Raw genomic sequence first — 11,023 nt, forward strand, 5'->3', positions numbered from 1 at the left:
TGGTCCAACTGAGGCGCCAGGTGGAAATGGCATGGCAAGCCGTTCCACAGGACTACATCCAGCATCTCTACGATCGTCTCCATGGGAGAATAGCAGCCTGCATTGCTGCGAAAGGTGGATATACACTGTACTAGTGCCGACATTGTGCATGCTCTGTTGCCTGTGTCTATGTGCCTGTGGTTCTGTCAGTGTGATCATGTGATGTATCTGACCCCAGGAATGTGTCAATAAAGTTTCCCCTTCCTGGGACAATGAATTCACGGTGTTCTTATTTCAATTTCCAGGAGTGTATTACTAAACTTGTGGACAACATTTTAAGACAAATTGTAGATAATTTAAAAAATCGTGCATCTGAGTGTATAATTTGTTTTCTAAATTTGGATGAACGCACAGGTATGGCGGATAACCGCCCAAGTGGTGATTTATGTCAGAGGTGTTGATGCCCATTTTAATAAAACAGAAGAATTAGCAGTATTGCATCCACTTCAGGATACCAGAAAGTCACAAGATTTGCTGGAAGCAGTTATATCGACACTAAGTTGCTTTTAGGTAAAAATTAACGAACTATCGTGGCTAACAACGGATGGTGCTCCAGCAATGGCTGGGAAACAAGAGCGTTTAGTTCAATTGATTAAAAACGAGGCCCGTAAAATTTGCAATACGTCGATGCTAAACTTTCATTGTATTATCCATCAAGAGAACTTACGTGCCAAAACCCTCAAAATGGACCATGTCATGAAGGTATTTGTCAAAACAGTGAACTCTATTAAGGTGAAAGGATTGAATCACCGTCAGTTCTAATAATTTCTGAAATCTTTGGATCCAGAGCATGATAACATTTCGTACTATACAGAAGTAAAATGGCAAACCCGTGTGAAAATGTGGAAAAGAGTGTTTGATTTGAAGCAATAAATGTAATCATTCTTTAAAAGCTAGTACAAGTGACTTCCGGAGTTCGAAGATAGAGAATGGCTTTCGGACTTCTTGGACGGTATAACTAACCACGTCAGTGATGTTAATACGCGATTGCAAGGAAAAGATCAGCTAATTAATGTCATACCTGATCTTATTTCCACATTCCAAATGAAACTTTGGCTTTGGGAACAACAGTTATGAAAACAAAAAAAATTTCACAAATTTTCCTATACTGTCAAAGCAATCGGATGTCACACAGGCGGGAGCTATTTAATACTCTTTTTCCTGTCTGACTTGAAATAAGAATTCGAAAACCGATCTCAAGGTTTTAAGGAATATCGTACTGCTTTTTCTTTTTTTTTTTTTGTATTTGCTGTATTTTGTATTTGTATTTGCTCTGTAGACGTGAGTTCACTACCGGAACATTTTCAAATGGAATGCTGCGAAAGGCAGTGTGACTCACAGTTAAAGGAGATATTTAATCAGGTTGGTTTCGAACAGTTATACAAAATACACTCCTGGAAATTGAAATAAGAACACCGTGAATTCATTGTCCCAGGAAGAGGAAACTTTATTGACACATTCCTGGGGTCAGATACATCACATGATCACACTGACAGAACCACAGGCACATAGACACAGGCAACAGAGCATGCACAATGTCGGCACTAGTACAGTGTATATCCACCTTTCGCAGCAATGCAGGCTGCTATTCTCCCATGGAGACGATCGTAGAGATGCTGGATGTAGTCCTGTGGAACGGCTTGCCATGCCATTTCCACCTGGCGCCTCAGTTGGACCAGCGTTCGTGCCGGACGTGCAGACCGCGTGAGACGACGCTTCATCCAGTCCCAAACATGCTCAATGGGGGACAGATCCGGAGATCTTGCTGGCCAGGGTAGTTGACTTACACCTTCTAGAGCACGTTGGGTGGCACGGGATACATGCGGACGTGCATTGTCCTGTTGGAACAGCAAGTTCCCTTGCCGGTCTAGGAATGGTAGAACGATGGGTTCGATGACGGTTTGGATGTACCGTGCACTATTCAGTGTCCCCTCGACGATCACCAGTGGTGTACGGCCAGTGTAGGAGATCGCTCCCCACACCATGATGCTGGGTGTTGGCCCTGTGTGCCTCGGTCGTATGCAGTCCTGATTGTGGCGCTCACCTGCACGGCGCCAAACACGCATACGACCATCATTGGCACCAAGGCAGAAGCGACTCTCATCGCTGAAGACGACACGTCTCCATTCGTCCCTCCATTCACGCTTGTCGCGACACCACTGGAGGCGGGCTGCACGATGTTGGGGCGTGAGCGGAAGACGGCCTAGCGGTGTGCGGGACCGTAGCCCAGCTTCATCGAGACGGTTGCGAATGGTCCTCGCCGATACCCCAGGAGCAACAGTGTCCCTAATTTGCTGGGAAGTGGCGGTGCGGTCCCCTACGGCACTGCGTAGGATCCTACGGCCTTGGCGTGCATCCGTGCGTCGCTGCGGTCCGGTCCCAGGTCGACGGGCACGTGCACCTTCCGCCGACCACTGGCGACAACATCGATGTACTGTGGAGACCTCACGCCCCACGTGTTGAGCAATTTGGCGGTACGTCCACCCGGCCTCCCGCATGCCCACTATACGCCCTCGCTCAAAGTCCGTCAACTGCACATACGGGTCACGTCCACGCTGTCGCGGCATGCTACCAGTGTTAAAGACTGCGATGGAGCTCCGTATGCCACGGCAAACTGGCTGACACTGATGGCGGCGGTGCACAAATGCTGCACAGCTAGCGCCATTCGACGGCCAACACCGCGGTTCCTGGTGTGTCCGCTGTGCCGTGCGTGTGATCATTGCTTGTACAGCCCTCTCGCAGTGTCCGGAGCAAGTATGGTGGGTCTGACACACCGGTGTCAATGTGTTCTTTTTTCCATTTCCAGGAGTGTATATGTGGACAATAAGAAATATCCACCGTTTTACAAAATTGCTTAAAATTATTTCGTTATTTGGAATGTCTGAACAGCTCTTTACTCAGATGAATTACATCAAATCAGTAATGAGAAGACGAATTACTGATATTCATCTGGAAAACTCTTCGCGTGTAGCAATAACTTTAGTTGACATCAACACTGACTCACCTAGTTCTGTGAACCAAAGTCGGACATCCTACTAACATTTTATTTCGCTAAATCGTGTAATAAATGTTTTCTCGTCAGATTTTTTTATTTTCTTTAAAAAATAAATTAATATTTCTTGCTTGTTTTGGCTCACGAAACAAAAATTGATAACGCGGTCAGCGGAGAAATCTCCTCACAAAAATTTGGCCCACCTGACGAAAAGGTTGGCCACCCTTGTTCTAGTATATACTTGCAAACTTAAACAACTGAGCTGTAGAAACTAAGCAAGAAATTGAGAGTAGGAGAATCTGGGAGGGTTTCCGGGTACAGATTGCTACAGGATCTTTGTGCTTCCATTATGAGGCATTTCAAGATCCGTTACGGTTTGTATAGTGCAGTGGGCTCCATTATGCGCAGCCAGTAGCCTAGCAACGAACTCGCTATGGAAGAAGTGCTATCACAGTTTCAACACATTGAAAGTATAGTAAGACAGGGTGAAAGGAATTGTTGTGTGGTAGGCCTCACGTCGGCTGTGCAGTCACGCGGGAAGCCATGAGCGTGCGGGCTGTAGGCCGGTCCGGTCCCGGACTGGGACTGGCGGGTTATTTATTGCTCCATTTGGTCCTCGGCAAGATTGAATCTGGCCGGCTGCAGCCGTTCGTGCAACAGGTGAGCTGCGCGGTGCGGCGCCGCGCCGCTTAATTGCTTTCGCCGTGTTCGCGCTGTCAGAATATTTCGCCCACAAAGCCTTCCACGGTTTTATGAAGCCTCGACGAATTGTTCTGCTTCTCTATTAACGTTGTTGGAAAAAAGGGTAGAACAAAAGGGAGAGCATAACAACGAAATAATCACACAATTATCTAGCACTCGGAGTGTACAGCATATTGCGCTTCTATACTCTTTCGTTTACAATCAGACTTATCATCACAGCGTAACAATATTAACACCAACGACCTTGCCTCGATGAATACACCGGTTCTCGGCAGATCACGGAAGTTAAGCGAAGCCGGGCATGGCTAGCATTTAGATTGGCGAGCACCTGGGAATCCCACATGCTATTGGCTCATTTTCCTTTCCCTTTATGCGAAGGGGAGGAGGGGTGGCGGCTTAAAGTTCCCAATCGCTGGAATTTGCCCCAGTATCCTGCATCTAATTCCAAACCTCTGCATCTATACCCACATCAACTCGGCAAGCCACTTGATGGCGTATCGCGAAGGGTACTCCTGATAACACTAACTGATCCCCTTCTTTCCTGTTCCACTCGCGAATGGCGCGTGGGAAGAATTATTGTCGGTAAGCCTCTGTATTAGCTCTAATTTCTCCAATTTTCTCATCGTGGTCATTTCACGTGATGTATGTGGGAGGAAGTAATATGTTTTCCGACTCTTCCCGGAAAGTACTCTCCCGAAATTTCAGTAGTAAACCTGTGCATGAAGCACAAAGCCTCTCTTGTAGAGGTTGCCACTGTAGTTTGTTGGACATCTCAGTAATGCTCTCGCAATGATTAAGCGATCCCCTGACGAAATACGCCACTCTTCGTTGGATCGTATCTATCTCTTCTATCAGTCCTACTGGGAAACAGTTCCAGATGGTTGAACAACACTCAAGAATCGGTCAAACCAGCATCCTGTAAGCCACTTCTTTCATGGATGAGTTGCATTTCCTTAATATTCATCTTATGAAACCCAGTCTGACATTTGCCGGCCGGAGTGGCCGAGCGGTTAAAGGCGCTACAGTCTGGAACCGCACGACCACTACGGTCGCAGGTTCGAATCCTTCCTCGGACATGGATGTGTGTGATGTCCTTAGGTTAGTTAGGTTTAAGTAGTTCTAAGTTCTAGGGGACTTATGACCACAGCAGTTGAGTCCCATAGTGCTCAGAGCCATTTGAACCATTTGAACCAGTCTGGCATTTGCTTTTTCCACTATTTCTTTTATGTGAGTAAAGGGGCAGTGAGAGAACGACCCCAAGTCGCTGACTCAGCATGTGGCAGCAGTCAGAGGTGTATCTGTCAGTACGTGGCAAGGCTAAAGGGAGGGGGGGTGGAGAGGAGGAAAGGGGTGGGGGCAGAGGGAGGGAGAGGGGGTGGTCATCCAACGTGAATCGAGCTCCTCTCCGACCTCCATATTGGTCTCATCCGATAGGAGTCATGGAGTTCTGTGCTAAGCAGTGAAGATTTTGATCAACTTTTGTAACAAATTATTCTTGTTTCATACAGTAATCCGATCGATTGGTTAGAGGGACGTCGCAGTGCCAGCGTCGCACCAGCGAGAAATCAACGTCAGCCCGCAAGGGGGCCAGCGACGATACCGCCATCGACGGCACACCTATGTTTTGTGCAACTGGCGAGCGAGGTTGGCGACGGTGTCTGTCGCGTTACACTATGGATACCTTCGGTTATCGTGTCGGACCTCCTTTCGTCCAGTCTAGAGCAGCAGCACTATGTGGCATGGACTCAACAAGCCGTTGGAAGTCCCTGGCAGAAATACAGAGCAATGCTGCCTCTATAATCCATAGCTGTGAAAGTGTTGCCAGTGCAGGATTTTGTGCACAAACTGACCTCCAGATTACGTGCCATAAATGTTCGATAGGATTCACGCCGAGCGATCTGGGTAGATGAACCTTTCGCTCTAATTGTCCGAATGTTTTTCAAACCAATCGTGAACATCTGTGGCCCAGTGATGTGGCGCATTGTCATATATAAAAATTCCATTATTGTTCGGGAACAAGAAGTCCAAGAATGGCTGCAAATGGTCTCAAAGTAACCAAACATAACCGTTTCCACTGAATGATCAGTTCAGTTGGACCAGAGGAGCCATTCCATTGCATGTTAACACATCCCACACTATTATGAAGTTGCCACCAGCTTGCATAGTGGTTTGTTGACAACTTGGGTTCATGCCTTCATGTGGTCTGCGTCGCACTAGAACCCACTATCAGCTCTACCAACTGAAATCTGTACTCATCTAACCAGACCACGATTTTCCAGTCGTAGAGAGACCAACTGATATGGTCATGAGCTCAGAAGTGGTGCTGCAGGCGATGTCGTGCTGTTAGCAAAGGCCGGCCGAAGTGGCCGTGCGGTTAAAGGCGCTGCAGTCTGGAACCGCAAGACCGCTACGGTCGCAGGTTCGAATCCTGCCTCGGGCATGGATGTTTGTGATGTCCTTAGGTTAGTTAGGTTTAACTAGTTCTAAGTTCTAGGGGACTAATGACCTCAGCAGTTGAGTCCCATAGTGCTCAAAGCCATTTGAACCATTTTGTTAGCAAAGGCATTTGCATCGGTCGTCTGCTGCCATAGCCCATTGACGCTAAATTTCACCTCACTGTCGTAACGGATACGTTCGTTTTAACTCTCACGTTGATTTGTGCGATTGTCTCACGCAATGTTGCTTGTATGATAGTACTGACAGCTCAACGCAAACGCCGCTGCTCTCGGTCGGTAAGTGGAGGCCGTCGGCCAATGAGGTATCCGTGGTGAGAGGTAATGCCTGAAATTTGGTATTCTCATCACACTCTTCACACTGTGGATCTCGGAATACGGATTTCCCTTACAATTTCTGAAATGGGATGTCCCATGTGTCTAGCTGCAGCAACTATCCCGCATTCGAAATCTGTTAATCCCCGTCGTGCGGCGATAATCACGGCGGACACTTTTTCTCATGAATCACCTGAGTGCAAATGACTGCACTGCCCTTTTATACCTTGTGTATGGGATACTACTGCAGTCTGTATATGTACATATTGCTGTCTAAAGACTTTTGTCACCTCAGTGTATTTGTATTACCGGCACCGGAATGACCCATTCCAACCAGTACCTAGGTATAGAATGTGTAATTATATGCAGGGTGGAGAAAAATTGTTGCGGTCACGGAAACTGACATACGGCCGGGAGAGCGGTGTGCTGACCATATGCCCCTCCATATCCGCATCCAGTTACGTCGGTGGGCTGAGGATGACATGGCGGCCGGTCGGTACCTTTGAGCCTTCATGGCCTGTTCAGGAGGAGTTTAGTTTAGATTTTGGGGAAAAGCTGTGTCGTGAAATTTTAACCCTGAATAGCTGATGCCAGTAGGAACCAAAGTTACTAATGTTGCGTAGGTCGACAACGCACCATTTTTAAACTTGGCGTCACGTGCTCCGATTTGCCATGGGATTGTCCTGTTGCCTTTTGTCGGTTGACGGACAGCGCTATTGTTGTCGGTTCACAGATACGAGCGTCCCTTGCCCCAACGTGATACGCACACGTGTCGAATAGGTCTTGCTCTATGTCTCCACCTCACGTCAGCGACATTCACACGTACGCTTCGCTTCGGAGCACACACATATCACCTGCGCTTTAGTCATACAGTAAACATAGCGTCATAGTATTCGTTTGAAGAACAACGAGATATGGTTTTTGTTAATGGACTAGCCGATGGTAATGAGCGTGAAGCTCGACGGTTGTATGAGGAACGGTACCCAGCAAGACGACACCCACACCCGCAAATCTTTACAGCAATTCACCGGTGACTTGGCGAAACAAGCTCGTTAGCGGGATATCATGGTGATGCTCGTAGACATCGAACACGACGGGATGCTGCATTTGAAGAGACTTTTCTCGAGTGCTTCGTGTAAGCACCGACGACGAGTACTAGAGCGGTTGGACACGATATGGGGTGACTCATGGGTTGGCTGGGAAGTTTTGAGGAATGACTTCCAGCGTCCATTTAGTTTCCACCCCATCCTATACCTAAATCCAGTGGCGGACTTTGAACACAGGCTAGGGTTTTGCCGGTGGTTTCTGCGACGTGTTGAGCGAGATCCCGACTTCCCCGCCATTGTGTTGTTTACCGCGAGTGCACGTTCCATCGGGATGGCCTTTACAATACTCTAAACGTTCACTGCTCGGCAAGGGGAAATCCTCACGTCACGTACGTCCACGGACACCAGGAACAATTTTCGCTCAAGATTCGGGCACGCATTGTGGTTGACCCGGCCTGCTGCAAGATGTTCCCCTGGACAAACGGCTACGCATGTGGTTGCAGCATGATGGGGCGCCCTCACGTAACAGTCGTGCTGCGCGCGAATATTTGGTTCAAATGGCTCTGAGCACTATGGGACTTAACATCTATGGTCATCAGTCCCCTAGAACTTAGAACTACTTAAACCTAACTAACCTAAGGACATCACACAACACCCAGCCATCACGAGGCAGAGAAAATCCCTGACCCCGCCGGGAATCGAACCCGGGAACCCGGGCGTGGGAAGCGAGAACGCTACCGCACGACCACGAGCTGCGGGCCCGCGCGCGAATATTTAAATGAAGTCTTCGACGACTGTGTAATTGGCAGAAGTGCTCGAAGGACATGGCTCCTGCGATCACCAGACCTCATGTCATCGGACTTTTTCCTGTGTAGATTCTTCAAGGTTCTAGTTCACCCACCCGGACGCGAACCATCTAGAAACGAAGATGAATTAATGGATCCCAGTCAACATGCCGCGAATCAGGGCAATGCCAGAAAGAGTTCGGCAAAACACCGTTCTACGTTATCAAGCTTGTGTCACGTCAGAGGTCGCCAGTTCGAACACCTGCTTTAAGTAAACAATGTCCTAGTTACAAAAAAGTCCCTTTTCAGTGCCGAGAGAATTTGTAAAAGACTTTTTGTACACGAACTAATAGCTGTTGACGGGTTTGTTCCCGGTACGTCATATCATGAAACTACAATGGATGAGTCGCGACCCCGGCGGATTAGCCCCCAGAGTGGAAGGCTGGCGCGCTACCACCGAGCGTGCGGGCCGCCTTGCATACATCGCGGTCTCCGGCAGGCAAAACATTCTCAGTCATCCTTCGTCCAGAGCATCCGGCAACAGGGCCACCCCGCGGCTAATCGGAGCGCGTGGCGCCAGGTTTCCATAGTTTAAAAATTGTGCGTTGTCGCCCTACACAACATTAGTAATTGTGGTTCCTACTAGTATCTGCTATCCAGGGTTAAAATTTCGTGACACAATTTTTCTCCGCCCTGTATTAGAACCTACATCTGTTTCCCAATATGTGCATAACCGGGAGGTATTGCACATGACAAACACCCCTGTCCTTGACATGAGGCGGATATAAGATCACAGCACAGTCATCGCAAATAACGCTGTTTACAGTCACTTACAACCTAAACAATAGCGTCGGTAAACGTGCCAGTGCCGTGAGTTTGTCCAGTGGTTGTATTCGAAAAATTCCGCGATTAAGTGGCTTTGAAGTAATATTATCCTTAGATGAGTGGAATAGTCTTGAAGTTACGTAATTATATTTCCATGATACAAATTTGTCAAGACACCGAAGTTCGCGCTAATGCACGTGCAGTACCGAAAGTTTTTCGGTCTGTTTTACACTGATACCCGTACAAGATCCGCAAGGTGCAGCAAGTGAAATCTCCTCGTCCGCAGCAACGTTCTGAATTTCCTCTTCGGTTTCTGGCACGGATCGATGTTGATCGCATGCGGCTGCGCATAGTCTATAAAGTACAAGGCATATTTTACACTACAGCGTGCAGTGTATACACAGAACTGCCGAATTTGTGTTACTGCTATATCGAATTTTGTGCCCGAAGAGCCACTGCGCTCGCCATATGTGACTGTGTGGTGTGGATTCACAAGACACCTTTATTCTCTGTCCGTTCTTCAATTGAGACCTTCTTCCACAACATGTGAGTCCTGGTTTGGAAGAGTGGAAACCACTGTTTTCATTACTGATGGGGCAACGCCTCATGTCACTCCCCCAGTGAAAGTTCTAGTTAAAGCAACCTTCTACGACCGTGTTTTCTCCAAAGGTTTTCCAGATGCATGGCCTGCAATATAATCTGATCTCAATCCAAGTGATTTTTGACTCTGGGGATATCTAGAAGGACGCTTTTACCATGGACATGTTCAGTATCTACCTGATCTGAAGTCAGGGTACAGGAACACGTGGCTCAGACTCCACCGGAACTGCTGCAGCTACTGTCGATCATGTCGTTTTACTGCTGACACATCACGACAACGTCTCCGGTGCTCATAGCGAAAAAATTGTGGAAGCGGCAGTTTATAATAAAATCAACATTATGCCTTTCTCATTTGGCTCTGAGCACCATGGGACTTAACATCTGTGGTCATCAGTCCCCTAGATCTTAGAACTACTTAAACCTAACTAACCTAAAGACATCACACACATCCATGCCCGAGGCAGGATTCGAACCTGCGACCGTAGCAGTCGCGCGGTTCCGGACTGCGCGCGTAGAACCGCCTTTCTCATTTGTTTCACCTTTCCTTCCCACGCTCCGTTCCTAATCCATTATATATGGAAACATTTCTTTACTCTTTCTTGCATTCATAGCACCAGTTTTGCCCCTGGTGGCCAAAATTATAACTATTGTTTTGGGCGTAAATCGGTTCCGCATCAACGTATTAGCGTAACTACCAAGTTTCGCTGCCATATGACAGTTGCAGCTACTTCATTAGTATCTGCACTTTAATTATAACCACCCGGCAGAAACGTCTTAGCATGTGTTCTGTGATATCACGAAACAGAACGGAAGAGAAGCACCAGCATTAATACTTATGTCACTGTTACTCCTATCCGGAATGATGTAAGAAATCATGTTTTGATTCCGTATTGCCTCCCGAAGATCATCCCTATAAAGTTAGGTATCCACAAGGCAAATTAACTGTTCTAATTAGAACATACTCATGTTACTCCATACTCCTGAGATGTATTATACTTAAAAACGCTTATGACATATGTAAATACACCCACAGATAATGTATATTTAAACACATCTCCGATATAATTACTTGCGTATCTGTATACTCCGCAGTGGTGACCGAGACGAGGCGAGACGTACAGTGACTCAAAAAAGTAATCGCCCGACCTTAGCGCGTAGAATATCACAAGCAGAATGATAAAAATTTAGCTAATAAACGAGCGATAATTATTTTCCTTACATCCGTTAATTTAGAATTAAAACACTATTTGAATTCATATGTGGTTT

Source organism: Schistocerca nitens, chromosome 3 (assembly GCF_023898315.1).
Source record: "Schistocerca nitens isolate TAMUIC-IGC-003100 chromosome 3, iqSchNite1.1, whole genome shotgun sequence".
Lineage (NCBI taxonomy): Eukaryota > Metazoa > Arthropoda > Insecta > Orthoptera > Acrididae > Schistocerca > Schistocerca nitens.